Genomic DNA, 12,395 nt, shown 5'->3' on the forward strand with positions numbered 1-12,395 from the left:
CGGGGATTGGGCCGCGCGCGCCCCACGTGCTCCTGGCGCGAGCCGGGGCCCCGCCGCCCTCCCCGGGAGTGGCTCGCAGGGGCTTGTGGGAGTTGTAGTTCTTTCCCCCCTCCCCCGCCCCACGGGCTGGGCACAGGAGCGCGCGTGGGGTGGGGCGGGCCAAGCGCTGACTCCGCAGCCAGCCATTGGGCAGCTGGCCGTGGTTGGACGGGACACGCCTCGGCCGGGAGCCGGGTGCTGAATGGCCTGGCCCACGTGTCAGGGCACGGGTGGCTCGGAGGCCGCCCTGGGACTGGGCGCAGCCAAGGGTTGCATCGTGCACCGGCCTGGCAGCTCAGCCCGGAGCCGAGCCGGGGGTCTCCCGGCCCCTGGGGGCGAGAGGCGGGCTAGGCAGTGCTCCGAAGCGTCACCGCCTTGGCAAGGAGCGCGGCCGGGGGTGTTGCAATCTCCTGCCTGCCTGTGTCTGCAGCTACCCTCCCATTGCATAAATCCTTGCCTGGGCATCCTTCGGGGCAGGTTGCAAGCATCTCCTGCTAACAGAGGACATGGCCTTTCCTTTGGCCTTCTTGCTGCCTTTCGTCTGAGGCGCTTCAAGTACTTCATACACATGAATTAACCCTCTGACCCGGCCCTGGGGGAGAGACAGTAATCGAGGGTGGTCTCACTGTGGCGATGGGTGCCCTAGATAGGTTTCGATCACTTCCTGCACCCCTCACCTCAAGCCGGTCAGCCCGCCACACCTCCCTACCCTAGCATTGCCTTCCGATGCATCCCCCACACCTCTGGGGTCCTCTCCAGCGTGGCACGGCACTAGGACGACTTCTTGGCCAACCAGGCCCCCCACCCTCAACATGCTTCTCCCATGCAGCCTATCAGTGCTAATCTGCCACCAAGTAAAGTGTGATCATTTGTAGGAGTAGAAGGAAAACACTAATTGCAGCAACACCTTGGGACTGAACCCCATCATCTGGGCCTCGTGGTTTAACTGTGGTCAGCTGCCTTTTCAGAATAATAAAATAATAATGGTTGTTAATATTTTGTACTTACAGGTGCTCTTGATACAGTGTGGGTCAGTGTATCATTTACACATGGAAAACCTACCTGAGGAGCAGAGAGGCTAAGAAGCGAGCCCCACGATGCATCAGTCAGGAACAGTACCCAGCAGTCCTGACCCCCCACCCTGTGCTCAGTTAACAGATGTCTCATTTTGAGATCACAAGCTCCCAATAGCTGCCACCAGGCCGTTTCTGCTTCCCAGAGATAATCACGGTCCATTATTTTTTTGCTGATATTTCCAATCTGTGACTACAGCAAATATTTATGTCCTTATGTTCTTACATTATTTTCAACTTTCTAGTACTTTGCTCTTCTATAGCACCACTTATCAGAGGCTACCTAGGGCCCGGATCCTGCAGTGAGATCAACACAAACAGGGGTCTGCCTTCATGATCTTGCAGGATTGGGATGTCAGTGTGTTACAAACACTCATCCTCCTAACTCTCGAGGTCAAAGAGACTTAAATCCTCACTTATAGTTGGAGGAACCGAGGCTCAGAGGGGTGAAGTGACTTGCCCAAGTTCGGACAGCGAGTCAGTGATAAAGCCATGAACATACCAGTCCACTTCTCTGAACATAAGAGGATGTTCCCTCCTTGAGATTACTACTATAACCCCAGTCAACATGCTGCCAATAGAAATTAGTTCCCACTGACTGTCCTGAGTTCTCTCTCTTTCCTCTCAGGAGCCCAGGATTTGTGACCCTGAATCCGAACCTTGGTCTATCTCAGGGGTAGGTAACCTATGGCACGCGAGCTGATTTTCTGTAGCACTCACACTGCCCAGGTCCTGGCCACCGGTCTGGGGGGGCTCTGCATTTTAATTTAATTTTAAATGAAGCTTCTTAAACATTTTAAAAACCTTATTTACTTTACATACAACAATAGTTTGGTTATGTATTATAGACTTATAGAAAGAGACCTTCTAAAAATGTTAAAATGTATTACTGGCACGTGAAACCTTAAATTAGAGTGACTAAATGAAGACTTGGCACACCACTTCTGAAAGGTTGCCGACCCCTGGTCTATCTAGTCTGGTATTCACACTCCACTGTCCCTCCACCAATGGACAAGGGGGTCTCTCATGCCACGAAGCTTGTGCAACACTGTACATGAGATCAGTTTACCCACTGGAGCATGAGATAGGATTAGCACATACAACTGCAAATATTGACCAGGAAATTCTCTAGCCCTTTTCAAAACCCAGCCTCAGGTTTTGACTTTTCCTAAATGAAGAGGTTAAATGTTACAGACCCTTGATGAATTTGTTGGGATCAGAACCCCACCCGGGCTGGACTCACTGGTTCCAAGTACCATTTTCTGAATATGCCAGACAACTACCACACCCACTGTGAATCAGCTGGCTGGAAGAAATGTGCTAGACATTAAACTTAGCAGGGCTTTATCCAGGGCCAAAATAAACTCAAAACTAACATGTTCTGATAGTACAAGGGAGACGCAGATTCTCTCAGCCATCATTTCCCTTTGCCTGGAGGTATGAGAGTCAAGATGCCATCTCTGCACCAGAAGATTGTCAACCCAGATTGACTAATCCCGCCTAGATATCAAATTCAGGGCCTGCCTCCTCAGTACCTTTGCCTTATTCAGAACCTCATGGGAGGACCAGGCAGAAGAACCAGTTCTGTGTGTCAGCAGTGACGGTGGAGTATTTACATAATCACTTTCTTTCTGTGACTTGGCTGCAAGATGAGCATGCTCCAGGCTTCCCTGCTGTTCTTCCAGGGCGATGCTTCCAGCAAGGAGTTTGGAAACATCCAGCCACCTGACCAAAGTCATACAGAAGACGACTGATTCCCCATTCTCAACAGGTCAGAGTTGACTCAGGATAAACTGGTGACAGTGACCAAAGATAAGCAGCATACTGTACCCAATGGCTAGAGCGGTTCCCAAGAGATTTACTTACACAACAGGAGTATGTCAAGCCTGATTTCCTAGAACTTCCTGGACCCCATATTAATGTGGCCTGGGCTTTTCCTCTCCTCCCCTTCAAAGCAGTGAGAAGCTCCACCTCTGCTCTCATCACTGCCTACCTATGCTCCTCTAAAGCGTCTTTCCTGCCCACTCCCCTGACTTCCTTCACCCACTGCTGACTTTGAGCCACTTTTCACATGGCCCTTGAGCCTGAAACAGCCTCCCAAGAGAAATGCAACGAGCACCTCTTTCCTTCAGCTCACATCTGAAAACCCAGCTGGTCTGCAAGGCCTCCAAGTGATAAAATAACCCAAGTGCTGCACGCTGTCCATTCTCTGTGCTGGCATGGATTGGGAGTCTAGTCACAAATGCACTGGGGCAAGGGTTCTGCTGCTCTGCTGTTTTAGCCACCTTTGGTCTCTTATTCTTGGATCGTAAGTTTTCTGGGGCAGGGAACGACTCTCTCAATGCATTTGGACAGTGTCTAGCACGGTGGGGCCCTGACCCTAGCTGCGGCTCATACACACTGCTGCAAAACAAACAGTAAATAACAACAAGGGCTGTGCAGAGCGATGAGGCAATATTCGGAGTCTTACCTGAACTGTAAAACCGGGCAGGCACTTCCAAGGTAAGACGGGGTCATTGTTTCCAGCTCCTCCACAGCCTTCCTTTGGGATTCTGTTTGCACATGGCCTCACTAAGGGCCAACCCCACAGACCTCTGACAGTCACAGGGTCTGGCTGGGAAAGTCGTGCTACACAGCCCTCTTTGGCAGAGCAAGAGCGAAGGGCACTGAAGAAATCCCATAGAAGGTCAGACCGACATTATGACCCCTCTTAGAAAGAGGTGTACAAGGGGGCCAGTCCCACATCCAAACGGCCAGGATCACAACACAGGGGCGGCACTAGGCCGAGTGCACACGTTTATGGATATGGGGTCCCAGGTAACAGGCTGCAGTTTCCGTTGCAGGCATTAGGAGATGAGCCTGTGGCTCTGGGTGGGAGGCAGACTGGTTAGCCAGGGGTCTGGGAGCCAGGACTTCCAAGTTAGCGTTGTTTGAGTTACAGCATCCTGGCCACAGAGGACAGACAGCTCTGGGGGTGATGTGCTCAGGTGGGTGGAGTACAACTCGGGGTGGGGGGGGCAATAACAAGGCAGCGGAGGGGCTGGGAGTACTGGGGGCAAGGTACACAGGGTGGAGACCTGACTCTGAGGAGTGTGGGAGGATAAGGCACAAGAGGGAATGGAGTTTTTTTTGGGGGGAACGAGGTACAGGGAAATGTGTGTGGGGGGGGGGCAGAGGACAGGGGTGATGGGGGGCTGACAGTGAGGGCAGAGGGTTGGCAGAAGATAAGGCACTAGGAGGAACGGGATACCTATGAGGCAATAGGGTACAGAGAAAGTGTGTGTGTGAGGACACATGAGGGCAGATTGGGGGCTGGGTGGAGAGCTGGGGAGCTGGCAGGCCCAAGGCACCAGGGAATGGGTAGGGGCAGGGAAGTCGGGGACCAGGGGACAGGCAGGGACAAGGCACCAGGGAAAGGGAAGCTGGAGGGTCAGGGAAGGGAGAGTTGGGGGGGCAGGGACAAGGCACCAGGGAAGGGGGAGCTGGGGGGGGCAGGGAAGTGGGGAGCTGGGGGGGTCAGGGACAAGGCACCAGGGAAGGGGGAGCTGGGGGGTCAGGGAAGTGGGGAGCTGGGGGGTCAGGGACAAGGCACCAGGGAAGTGGGGAGCTGCGGGGGCAGGGAAGGGGGGAGCTGGGGGGGACAGTGACAAGGCACAAGGGAAGGAGGGTTGGGGGGGCAGGGAAGGGGGAGCTGGGGGGGACAGTGACAAGGCACAAGGGAAGAGGGGTTGGGGGGGCAGAGAAGGGGGAGCTGGGGCTGGCAGGGACAAGGCACAAGGGAAGGGGAGCTGGGGGGTCAGGGAAGTGGGGGCTGGGGGGGCAGGGACAGGGCACAAGGGAAGGGGAGGCTGGGGGGGCAGGGAAGTGGGGCTGGGGGGTCAGGGAAGGGGGAGCTGGGGGGGCAGGGACAAGGCACCAGGGAAGTGGGGAGCTGGGGCTGGCAGGGACAAGGCACAAGGGAAGGGGAGCTGGGGGGTCAGGGAAGTGGGGAGCTGGGGCTGGCAGGGACAAGGCACCAGGGAAGGGGGGGAAAGGAAGGGGGGCTGGGGGGTCAGGGACAAGGCACCAGGGAAGGGGGGCTGGGGGGTCAGGGAAGGGGGAGCTGGGGGGGCAGGGACAAGGCACCAGGGAAGGGGGGCTGGGGGGTCAGGGAAGGGGGAGCTGGGGGGGCAGGGACAAGGCACCAGGGAAGTGGGGAGCTGGGGCTGGCAGGGACAAGGCACCAGGGAAGGGGGGGAAGGGAAGGGGGGCTGGGGGGTCAGAGAAGGGGGAGCTGGGGGGGCAGGGACAAGGCACCAGGGAAGGGGGGCTGGGGGGTCAGGGATGGGGGAGCTGGGGGGGCAGGAACAAGGCACCAGGGAAGGGGGGCTGGGGGGTCAGGGAAGGGGGAGCTGGGGCTGGCAGGGACAAGGCACCAGGGAAGTGGGGAGCTGGGGCTGGCAGGGACAAGGCACCAGGGAAGGGGGGGGAAGGGAAGGGGGGCTGGGGGGTCAGGGAAGGGGGAGCTGGGGGGGCAGGGACAAGGCACCAGGGAAGGGGGGCTGGGGGGTCAGGGAAGGGGGAGCTGGGGGGGCAGGGACAAGGCACCAGGGAAGGGGGGCTGGGGGGTCAGGGAAGGGGGAGCTGGGGGGGCAGGGACAAGGCACCAGGGAAGTGGGGAGCTGGGGCTGGCAGGGACAAGGCACCAGGGAAGGGGGGGAAGGGAAGGGGGGCTGGGGGGTCAGAGAAGGGGGAGCTGGGGGGGCAGGGACAAGGCACCAGGGAAGGGGGGCTGGGGGGTCAGGGATGGGGGAGCTGGGGGGGCAGGAACAAGGCACCAGGGAAGGGGGGCTGGGGGGTCAGGGAAGGGGGAGCTGGGGCTGGCAGGGACAAGGCACCAGGGAAGTGGGGAGCTGGGGCTGGCAGGGACAAGGCACCAGGGAAGGGGGGGGAAGGGAAGGGGGGCTGGGGGGTCAGGGAAGGGGGAGCTGGGGGGGCAGGGACAAGGCACCAGGGAAGGGGGGCTGGGGGGTCAGGGAAGGGGGAGCTGGGGGGGCAGGGACAAGGCACCAGGGAAGTGGGGGCTGGGGGGGCAGGGACAGGGCACAAGGGAAGGGGAGGCTGGGGGGGGCAGGGAAGGGGGAGCTGGGGGGGAAGGGAAGTGGGGAGCTGGGGCTGGCAGGGACAAGGCACGAGGGAAGGGGGGCTGGGGGGTCAGGGAAGGGGGAGCTGGGGGGGCAGGGACAAGGCACCAGGGAAGGGGGGCTGGGGGGTCAGGGACAAGGCACCAGGGAAGGCAGGGACAAGGCACCAGGGAAGGGGGGCTGGGGGGTCAGGGAAGGGGGAGCTGGGGGGGCAGGGACAAGGCACCAGGGAAGGGGGGTCAGGGAAGGGGGAGCTGGGGGGGGCAGGGACAAGGCACCAGGGAAGGGGGGCTGGGGGGTCAGGGAAGGGGGGGCTGGGGGGGCAGGGACAAGGCACCAGGGAAGTGGGGAGCTGGGGCTGGCAGGGACAAGGCACCAGGGAAGGGGGGGGAAGGGAAGGGGGGCTGGGGGGTCAGGGAAGGGGGAGCTGGGGGGGCAGGGACAAGGCACCAGGGAAGGGGGGCTGGGGGGTCAGGGAAGGGGGAGCTGGGGGGGCAGGGACAAGGCACCAGGGAAGTGGGGAGCTGGGGCTGGCAGGGACAAGGCACCAGGGAAGGGGGGGGAAGGGAAGGGGGGCTGGGGGGTCAGGGAAGGGGGAGCTGGGGGGGCAGGGACAAGGCACCAGGGAAGGGGGGCTGGGGGGTCAGGGAAGGGGGAGCTGGGGGGGCAGGGACAAGGCACCAGGGAAGTGGGGAGCTGGGGCTGGCAGGGACAAGGCACAAGGGAAGGGGAGCTGGGGGGTCAGGGAAGTGGGGGCTGGGGGGCAGGGACAGGGCACAAGGGAAGGGGAGGCTGGGGGGGGCAGGGAAGGGGGAGCTGGGGGGGAAGGGAAGTGGGGAGCTGGGGCTGGCAGGGACAAGGCACCAGGGAAGGGGGGGAAGGGAAGGGGGGCTGGGGGGCAGGGACAAGGCACGAGGGAAGGGGGGCGGGGGGGTCAGGGACAAGGCACCAGGGAAGGCAGGGACAAGGCACCAGGGAAGGGGGGCTGGGGGGTCAGGGAAGGGGGAGCTGGGGGGGGCAGGGACAAGGCACCAGGGAAGGGGGGTCAGGGAAGGGGGAGCTGGGGGGGGCAGGGACAAGGCACCAGGGAAGGGGGGTCAGGGAAGTGGGGAGCTGGGGGGGCAGGGACAAGGCACCAGGGAAGGGGGGCTGGGGGGTCAGGGAAGGGGGGGCTGGGGGGGCAGGGACAAGGCACCAGGGAAGGGGGAGCTGGGGGGACAGTGACAAGGCACCAGGGAAGGGGGGAGCTGGGGGGGCAGGGAAGTGGGGCTGGGGGGACAGTGACAAGGCACCAGGGAAGGGGGAGCTGGGGGGTCAGGGAAGGGGGAGCTGGGGGGGCAGGGACAAGGCACCAGGGAAGGGGGGCTGGGGGGTCAGGGAAGGGGGAGCTGGGGGGGCAGGGACAAGGCACCAGGGAAGTGGGGAGCTGGGGCTGGCAGGGACAAGGCACAAGGGAAGGGGAGCTGGGGGGTCAGGGAAGTGGGGGCTGGGGGGGCAGGGACAGGGCACAAGGGAAGGGGAGGCTGGGGGGGCAGGGAAGGGGGAGCTGGGGGGGAAGGGAAGTGGGGAGCTGGGGCTGGCAGGGACAAGGCACCAGGGAAGGGGGGGAAGGGAAGGGGGGCTGGGGGGCAGGGACAAGGCACGAGGGAAGGGGGGCTGGGGGGTCAGGGAAGGGGGAGCTGGGGGGTCAGGGACAAGGCACCAGGGAAGGGGGGCTGGGGGGTCAGGGACAAGGCACCAGGGAAGGCAGGGACAAGGCACCAGGGAAGGGGGGCTGGGGGGTCAGGGAAGGGGGAGCTGGGGGGGGCAGGGACAAGGCACCAGGGAAGGGGGGTCAGGGAAGGGGGAGCTGGGGGGGGCAGGGACAAGGCACCAGGGAAGTGGGGGAAGGGAAGGGGAGCTGGGGGGGCAGGGACAAGGCACCAGGGAAGGGGGGCTGGGGGGTCAGGGAAGGGGGAGCTGGGGGGGCAGGGACAAGGCACCAGGGAAGTGGGGAGCTGGGGCTGGCAGGGACAAGGCACCAGGGAAGGGGGGGAAGGGAAGGGGGGCTGGGGGGTCAGGGAAGGGGGAGCTGGGGGGGCAGGGACAAGGCACCAGGGAAGGGGGGCTGGGGGGTCAGGGAAGGGGGAGCTGGGGGGGCAGGGACAAGGCACCAGGGAAGTGGGGAGCTGGGGCTGGCAGGGACAAGGCACAAGGGAAGGGGAGCTGGGGGGTCAGGGAAGTGGGGGCTGGGGGGGCAGGGACAGGGCACAAGGGAAGGGGAGGCTGGGGGGGGCAGGGAAGGGGGAGCTGGGGGGGAAGGGAAGTGGGGAGCTGGGGCTGGCAGGGACAAGGCACCAGGGAAGGGGGGGAAGGGAAGGGGGGCTGGGGGGCAGGGACAAGGCACGAGGGAAGGGGGGCTGGGGGGTCAGGGAAGGGGGAGCTGGGGGGGCAGGGACAAGGCACCAGGGAAGGGGGGCTGGGGGGTCAGGGACAAGGCACCAGGGAAGGCAGGGACAAGGCACCAGGGAAGGGGGGCTGGGGGGTCAGGGAAGGGGGAGCTGGGGGGGGGCAGGGACAAGGCACCAGGGAAGGGGGGTCAGGGAAGGGGGAGCTGGGGGGGGGCAGGGACAAGGCACCAGGGAAGTGGGGGAAGGGAAGGGGAGCTGGGGGGGCAGGGACAAGGCACCAGGGAAGGGGGGCTGGGGGGTCAGGGAAGGGGGGGCTGGGGGGGCAGGGACAAGGCACCAGGGAAGGGGGAGCTGGGGGGACAGTGACAAGGCACCAGGGAAGGGGGAGCTGGGGGGTCAGGGAAGGGGGAGCTGGGGGGGACAGTGACAAGGCACCAGGGAAGTGGGGAGCTGGGGGGTCAGGGAAGTGGGGAGCTGGGGGGGACAGTGACAAGGCACCAGGGAAGGGGGGCTGGGGGGTCAGGGAAGTGGGGAGCTGGGGGGGCAGGGACAAGGCACCAGGGAAGTGGGGAGCTGGGGGGGCAGGGACAAGGCACCAGGGAAGGGGGGCTGGGGGGTCAGGGAAGGGGGGGCTGGGGGGGCAGGGACAAGGCACCAGGGAAGGGGGAGCTGGGGGGACAGTGACAAGGCACCAGGGAAGGGGGAGCTGGGGGGTCAGGGAAGGGGGAGCTGGGGGGGGACAGTGACAAGGCACCAGGGAAGTGGGGAGCTGGGGGGTCAGGGAAGTGGGGAGCTGGGGGGGACAGTGACAAGGCACCAGGGAAGGGGAGCTAGGGGGGTCAGGGAAGTGGGGAGCTAGGGGGGTCAGGGACAAGGCACCAGGGAAGTGGGGAGCTGGGGGGGCAGGGACAAGGCACCAGGGAAGGGGGGGAAGGGAAGGGGGAGCTGGGGGGTCAGGGACAAGGCACCAGGGAAGGGGGGCTGGGGGGTCAGGGAAGGGGGAGCTGGGGGGGCAGGGACAAGGCACCAGGGAAGGGGGGCTGGGGGGTCAGGGAAGGGGGAGCTGGGGGGGCAGGGACAAGGCACCAGGGAAGGGGGGCTGGGGGGTCAGGGACAAGGCACCAGGGAAGGCAGGGACAAGGCACCAGGGAAGGGGGGCTGGGGGGTCAGGGAAGGGGGAGCTGGGGGGGGCAGGGACAAGGCACCAGGGAAGGAGGGTCAGGGAAGGGGGAGCTGGGGGGGGCAGGGACAAGGCACCAGGGAAGTGGGGGAAGGGAAGGGGAGCTGGGGGGGCAGGGACAAGGCACCAGGGAAGGGGGGGCTGGGGGGGCAGGGACAAGGCACCAGGGAAGGGGGAGCTGGGGGGACAGTGACAAGGCACCAGGGAAGGGGGGAGCTGGGGGGGCAGGGAAGGGGGGCTGGGGGGACAGTGAGAAGGCACCAGGGAAGGGGGAGCTGGGGGGTCAGGGAAGGGGGAGCTGGGGGGGACAGTGACAAGGCACCAGGGAAGTGGGGAGCTGGGGGGTCAGGGAAGTGGGGAGCTGGGGGGGACAGTGACAAGGCACCAGGGAAGGGGGGCTGGGGGGTCAGGGAAGTGGGGAGCTGGGGGGTCAGGGACAAGGCACCAGGGAAGTGGGGAGCTGGGGGGGCAGGGACAAGGCACCAGGGAAGGGGGGCTGGGGGGGCAGGGAAGGGGGGACTGGGGGGGCAGGGACAAGGCACCAGGGAAGGGGGAGCTGGGGGGACAGTGACAAGGCACCAGGGAAGGGGGGAGCTGGGGGGGCAGGGAAGGGGGGCTGGGGGGACAGTGACAAGGCACCAGGGAAGGGGGAGCTGGGGGGTCAGGGAAGGGGGAGCTGGGGGGGACAGTGACAAGGCACCAGGGAAGTGGGGAGCTGGGGGGTCAGGGAAGTGGGGAGCTGGGGGGGACAGTGACAAGGCACCAGGGAAGGGGGGCTGGGGGGGCAGGGAAGTGGGGAGCTGGGGGGGCAGGGAAGTGGGGAGCTAGGGGGGGCAGGGAAGTGGGGAGCTAGGGGGGGCAGGGACAAGGCACCAGGGAAGTGGGGAGCTGGGGGGGCAGGGACAAGGCACCAGGGAAGGGGGGGAAGGGAAGGGGGAGCTGGGGGGTCAGGGACAAGGCACCAGGGAAGGGGGGCTGGGGGGTCAGGGAAGGGGGAGCTGGGGGGGCAGGGACAAGGCACCAGGGAAGGGGGGCTGGGGGGTCAGGGAAGGGGGAGCTGGGGGGGCAGGGACAAGGCACCAGGGAAGGGGGGCTGGGGGGTCAGGGAAGGGGAGCTGGGGGGGCAGGGACAAGGCACCAGGGAAGGGGAGCTGGGGGGGCAGGGACAAGGCACCAGGGAAGGGGAGCTGGGGGGGCAGGGAAGGGGGGGCTGGGGGGGGCAGGGACAAGGCACCAGGGAAGGGGGGCTGGGGGGTCAGGGAAGGGGGGGCTGGGGGGGGCAGGGACAAGGCACCAGGGAAGGGGGGGAAGGGAAGGGGGAGCTGGGGGGGGCAGGGACAAGGCACCAGGGAAGGGGGGGAAGGGAAGGGGGGCTGGGGGGTCAGGGAAGTGGGGAGCTAGGGGGGTCAGGGAAGTGGGGAGCTAGGGGGGTCAGGGAAGTGGGGAGCTAGGGGGGACAGTGACAAGGCACCAGGGAAGGGGGGCTGGGGGGTCAGGGAAGGGGGAGCTGGGGGGGGCAGGGACAAGGCACCAGGGAAGTGGGGGAAGGGAAGGGGAGCTGGGGGGGCAGGGACAAGGCACCAGGGAAGGGGGGCTGGGGGGTCAGGGAAGGGGGGGCTGGGGGGGCAGGGACAAGGCACCAGGGAAGGGGGGGAAGGGAAGGGGGAGCTGGGGGGGACAGTGACAAGGCACCAGGGAAGGGGGGCTGGGGGGTCAGGGAAGGGGGAGCTGGGGGGGGCAGGGACAAGGCACCAGGGAAGTGGGGGAAGGGAAGGGGAGCTGGGGGGGCAGGGACAAGGCACCAGGGAAGGGGGGCTGGGGGGTCAGGGAAGGGGGGGCTGGGGGGGCAGGGACAAGGCACCAGGGAAGGGGGGGAAGGGAAGGGGGAGCTGGGGGGGGCAGGGACAAGGCACCAGGGAAGGGGGGAAAGGGAAGGGGGAGCTGGGGGGGGGCAGGGACAAGGCACCAGGGAAGGGGGGGAAGGGAAGGGGGAGCTGGGGGGGACAGTGACAAGGCACCAGGGAAGGGGGGCTGGGGGGTCAGGGAAGGGGGAGCTGGGGGGGGCAGGGACAAGGCACCAGGGAAGTGGGGGAAGGGAAGGGGAGCTGGGGGGGCAGGGACAAGGCACCAGGGAAGGGGGGCTGGGGGGTCAGGGAAGGGGGGGCTGGGGGGGCAGGGACAAGGCACCAGGGAAGGGGGGGAAGGGAAGGGGGAGCTGGGGGGGGCAGGGACAAGGCACCAGGGAAGGGGGGAAAGGGAAGGGGGAGCTGGGGGGGGTCAGGGACAAGGCACCAGGGAAGGGGGGAAAGGGAAGGGGGAGCTGGGGGGGGTCAGGGACAAGGCACCAGGGAAGGCAGGGACAAGGCACCAGGGAAGGGGGGCTGGGGGGTCAGGGAAGGGGGAGCTGGGGGGGGCAGGGACAAGGCACCAGGGAAGTGGGGGAAGGGAAGGGGAGCTGGGGGGGGTCAGGGACAAGGCACCAGGGAAGGCAGGGACAAGGCACCAGGGAAGGGGGGCTGGGGGGTCAGGGAAGGGGGAGCTGGGGGGGGCAGGGACAAGGCACCAGGGAAGGAGGGTCAGGGAAGGGGGA

The sequence above is a fragment of the Malaclemys terrapin genome, chromosome 25 (assembly GCF_027887155.1).
Source record: "Malaclemys terrapin pileata isolate rMalTer1 chromosome 25, rMalTer1.hap1, whole genome shotgun sequence".
In the NCBI taxonomy this organism is placed as follows: Eukaryota; Metazoa; Chordata; order Testudines; family Emydidae; genus Malaclemys; species Malaclemys terrapin.